Here is a 5,449-nt window from a genome sequence, read left to right as displayed (position 1 = left end):
TGTTTTCATGTACTCTTTATTCTTCTTACAGAGCTTTTGGCTACTTTAACATTTCTCCCTCTGAAGAAGTAACCCTAAAATCTTTTAAGGATTAGATAAAAGCTCCCAAATGCTTTTGACATTTTTGGCCTTTGAGTAGGTTGCTAAGAGACCCAAGGTCATTGTGAGTTTTAGCCAAGAAACTGGTTACTTTTCTTTGGGTTTTTTTTTTTTCCCTAACTGCCTAGCCAATTCCCACATCCTATTTTCATCACCCCATCCTCTGAAGGTGTTACCCAAATTGGCAATAGGGAATAGGACACAGACTGCTCTGGCTTCTTCCATGCTGAACAGGGATGCAGGGTGAGGCATTTGGAGTACCACTTTGGTGGGTCTATCTAAAAGACTCCCAAGTTGCATAACTCTTATCTCTAGGGGGAAAAGAAAGTCCTTGAATCATGAATAGGAGATGTGAAGGAGAAGTAAAGGCAAGAGTAATTAGCATTACAAGTTCTAAACAAGGAACTAGAAAAATGAACAGAGCAGTTATCAAGTGTTCATATGAGAGTCCATTGGAATTTCTTGACAAGGGCTTCCAAAAGCATCTCTCTATTGGGTTCCTCCTCATTTTTCTTTTGTCTTCCAAGGCTGGACTTGAGAGTGATGGATTCAGGATTTGCTTTCAGGTATTTTGATAGCTGTTAGAGTGGTTAGAATCACTGTCAGTTCCCTCTCAAAGATTTCTAGATAGGGGGAGAAAACAAATTCATCCATCATTTTAGAATAATAGCTGGTTGTCTCCCTTAGCTACAGGTGGGTACTACAGTATTGCAGATCAAGATTTGAAGTCTTACATCTGAGCAGCACTTTCTGATTAGGAACAAAATCATCAATGAGAAATAATTGTCTAAATAACTTTTATATGGACTTAAGCCTAATTTCTGGGAAGTGTAATCCCTTGAACTCTTAAAGAAATATACTGATGACTTTACTCCTTGGTTATTATTTCCTTTTGGGTGTTTAAGACCATACAGTTGGCCCAAATAAATCAATTTATTTTTATACTTAAGATCATTGGAGGAGCTGTTCCTCAGGGGTCACATTGGTTTTGGAGGAGCCTCTGGCTCTTTTTCTTAAATATTTTATTTATTATTTCTATTGTATGTGTATGAGTGTATTGCCTGCATGTAGGTAAGTGCACCCATGTCACACAATGCCCGCAGAGGACAGAAGAGGCCATCAGATCCCCTGGAACTGAAGTTACAGACAATTGTTAGTTCTGGCTCCTTTTTTATTTATTTAGTTTTTCTTACCAGTTTCATCTATGTGAAGATAAGTCAAAGGTCCTGCTTGACCATGTCTGGTTTCACTTGGAAGCATAAATGAGATGTTTCCTCTGAGTTGACTCTCCTCTTTGTAGACTGGACACTGGTTCAAGTCCATCTCATGGGGTCTCCATGGCCTCCCTCAACAAGAAGACAGGTGATTTACCATAGTTACAGGACATTTTGAGAGATGCTCCATAGTCCCCTGAAACTTAGTCAACCTTAGAGGGCAAGGAGCAAAAACTGTCCTTTAAGTCCCTCTGACCAAATTAGTATGGGCCTCAAAGTATGTCTGTTAAACATCCAAGAAGGTTAGTTCCACCACTCTGGTACTTTTAATTACCATGTACTATGTAGATAAAGCTTGGGTGAAAAATCAAATATTCTCAGATAAACAATGACTAGATATATATTCTGTTCCTTAAACTAGTTGACTAAACTATGGCCTTAGAAAATTTAAGAGTATGTGTATATTATTTTTATCTCATCCTTTATGTATCATAACAAACCTACATAGACATCACTTGCTTAGGCTTTCTCATTTTTTCTATTTTGGAAAATATTCCCATTCCCATATACTTTTAACATGTTTTACATTCTCATTGTCTTTTTTTTTAATAACTGTGAGACATAATAACATTTACAAATAAATTTTCCATCTATTGCGAGAATTCTTTTCCTGGGAATACTAAGCAATGCTTATTCCCTTTTAAGGTTTTTATTTCTTCTTTTAAGAACTCTGTTCAGATTCTTAGCTCATCTTTTAATTGGGTTACTTGCTTTCTTGATTCTTTGTTTTTTGAGTTCTTTTTATATTCTGGATGTTAAACCTCTGTCAGATGTATCTCTGGTGAAGATTTTTCCCACTCAGTGGGTTTTCTCTTCACTTCATTGGTTACTTCTTTGGATGTACAGAAGCTTTTTAGTTTAATGAGGTCCCATTTGTTGGTTCTTGACCTTATTTCCTGGGCAATTGATGTCTGGTTTAGAAAATCCTTTCCTACACCTATACTTTGTAGGTTATTGCCAATGTTTTCTTCTCAGAGTTTCAGGTTTCATACTGAGGCCTTTGATCTATTTGGAGTTGGCTTTTGTGCAAGGTGAACGATAGGGGAAGAGGGGGTGAAAAGGTTGTAAGAGCCAGGGAAGAGGTTCATGACCATATGGAAACAGAGTCTCACAAGCTCCTGGGAACCTGCTCATATGCTTCTATGGCAACGGTGTCAGCATACACAAGTCCCATGCAAATTCAGGCAGACAATAACCCAGCATAGAAATGGGAAAATGAACAGCAGACCTCAATCTTATCTGAAGAAATGTTGGCAACTGATTGCTGCTGGATGAAGAACAGCTGATCTTCCTAAAACAGGGAACTCTAGAGAGGCTGACTAGATTTGGTGGACAGACTTGTACTGGGGAACAGCTGGGGACACTGACAGCCCAGTGGGCCTGACCCAGGGATGACCGAGGATATGGGCTCCAGGCAAGGGAGGGGGGAAGGTACCAGTTCAGACAGGGGTATAAAAATGATTGAGAGTTTTAAAGCTGTTCTGTATGAAATACACAAAAAAATTAATTAAAAAATTATTTTAAAAAGCTAATTTCATCACAAAAAAAGAATAGCTGGATAATTTAGCCTATCACTAAGGCTGGAAAATCCTATTTCACTAAATTCTTACATGTTTTGGGGGGGGTTGTTATCACAGTTTCTGTTCTGTCCCACTGATCTCTTAAATCTGTAGGGACCAATATTTTCCTTTTTGTTTATTACTTAGTTTTAATAATGAAGTAGAAGTTATAGTATAGTCTACTGTATTTAGAAATAAATCCATCAAAAACAATGAAAGAAAGAAGGAAAGTGATCTCTATGTAAATGATACCTATTGTTTTACTTTTTGGTCAGTTATAATACTTACAAAAATGAATATTTATTTCCTATAGGAAATATTGAACAACTTTTTTATCTAATTTCATAGGATTACAGGGAATGTAACTTCTAAGATATTTGCTAAAGTAATGTCTGTCCTTGAAGGTGAGATGAATTTCTTGCAGAAAACAAAAAGATGAATTTTGTTTCTTAATCCATTCCACTAGCTTGTGTCTTTTTACTGGGGAGTTGAGACCATTGGATTTTGCAGTTATTATTGAAAGATGTGTATTGGTTGCTGTTATTTTAATTTATTTTGTGTTTCCATAGTTATACCTTCAATTGGTTTCTTCCTTTAACCTCTTGGGTATAGTCATTCCTATCTTCAATCCTTTGTATTACTTTGAGTATTCTCTGTAGGGCTAGTTTGGTGGACATGAATTCCTTCAGCTGTTTTTGTGTCATGGAATATTTTTCATTCCCCTTTGCCTCTGATAAATAATTTTGCTGGATAAAGTATTCTGGCTTGGTTTCTGTGGTCATTTAGAACTGGGTATACTTTGCTCCCAGTTCTTCTGGCTTTCATAGTTTGCATTGAAAAGTTAGCTGTAATTCTGATGGGTTTTCCTTTATATGTGATTTTTTTTCTGCTAGCAGCTTTCAGTACCCTATCTTTGTTCTGTACATGTAGTGCTTTTACTATGCTATACCACAGGGAGTTTCTGTTCTGGTCCTGTCTAATTGGTATTCTCTGTGCTTCTTGTTTTGATTTTTTCTCTTTTTTTTATTTAATAACCATATAATTAGAAGAAGCATTTCAATACAACAGCACTCACTTATTCAATAACAATTTCCAGAGCTAAGATGCATCTCTTTCAAAATTAGTTGCAATGTTTTAGGTTTTCAGTTGAATTAATACAGTTATACAATATAGTACTCCGTACAAACCCTATAGGATATAAAATTAAATGAGGTTTTAACCTTTAAAAAATATCTTATTTCATTATTAAAATACACAGGTTCATGCAGAAAATTCATTTTTAATAAAATTGACATGAAGATGCACATGTGTTTCTAACCTCTATATATCTCATTATTACTAGTCATTGTCAGTTACTTTCTGAGCTCCATGGCAAATGAGCATGGATATAAAGTCATCAGGTAGATATCAATGGTAATGTTTTTCACATCTACTAATTATTAAGGAGAAAATTTTTATGCTTTGAAGAATCATTATTATTAAATTTATTTATTTATACGCCCACTTCCCAGGTAGCACCTTCCCATAGTCTCCCTCCCCCGACAGGAGGCCTTATATTCTGATATCCCTGCTACTGTCTGCTGTGTTGTCAACACCCCCAGCGATTCCCCACTACTTGCCCTTCTGGTGAATCTAGTCAGTCTATCTAGAGGTCTTTGTTTTAGGAGGGTCAGCTGTCCCTCATCTAGCAGTAATTAGTTGTCAATATTCCTTTGGATAAGATTGGGGTCTGCTATTAAATTTCCCACTTCTATGCTGGGTTACTATCTGGAAATCCCTTTGGCCACCCTCGTCAACAACTAAACAGGAAAGTATTGCTTGTCTGGCATTGTTGCTTGTTATGAAGCCTTTAGCTATACATATGGAGTCTTATGAAATTATATTGGCTCCTTTAATCTTTGGTTATACTTTCTCTTTGGGTGTTTATGGCCATACAGTTGGTCCAGATAAAACAATTTATTTTTATTCTTAAGGTCATTTGAGGATCTGTTCCTCAGGGGTCACATGGACTTGGGAGGAACCCCTGGCTCCTTTCTTTTACCAGTTACACCTATGTGAGGATAAGTCGAAGGTCTTGCTTGACCATGTTTGGCTTCGCTTGGAAGCATGGTGGAAATGATTCCTCTGTGTTGACTCTCCTCTTTATAGACTGGACACTGGTTCAAGTCCATCTGGTGGGGTCTCCTTGGCCTCCTTGATCAAGAGGATAGGTGACCAAACACCATTATAGGACATTTTGAGAGATGCTCATAGTCCCCTGGAACTAGTCGGCCTAGGAGGGCAAGGAGCAAAAAGTGTCCTTTATGTCCCTCTGACCAAATTATTATAGACGTCAAAGTATGTCTGTCAAACACTCAAGAAGTTTAGTTCCACCGGTCTGATATTTTTAATTACTGTGTGTCATGTAGCTAAATCTTAGGCAATGATCTGTTGTTCTCAGATAAACCTTACCTAGACCCATATTTCTTGATCTGCTATGTATAATTTGTCAGTAGGTTGTTGGACTAATATGGTTCC

This window comes from Nannospalax galili, unplaced genomic scaffold (assembly GCF_000622305.1).
Source record: "Nannospalax galili isolate Female #2095 unplaced genomic scaffold, S.galili_v1.0 scaffold636, whole genome shotgun sequence".
NCBI classification, from domain to species: domain Eukaryota; kingdom Metazoa; phylum Chordata; class Mammalia; order Rodentia; family Spalacidae; genus Nannospalax; species Nannospalax galili.
Note: the sequence above shows the minus strand (reverse complement) of the source record.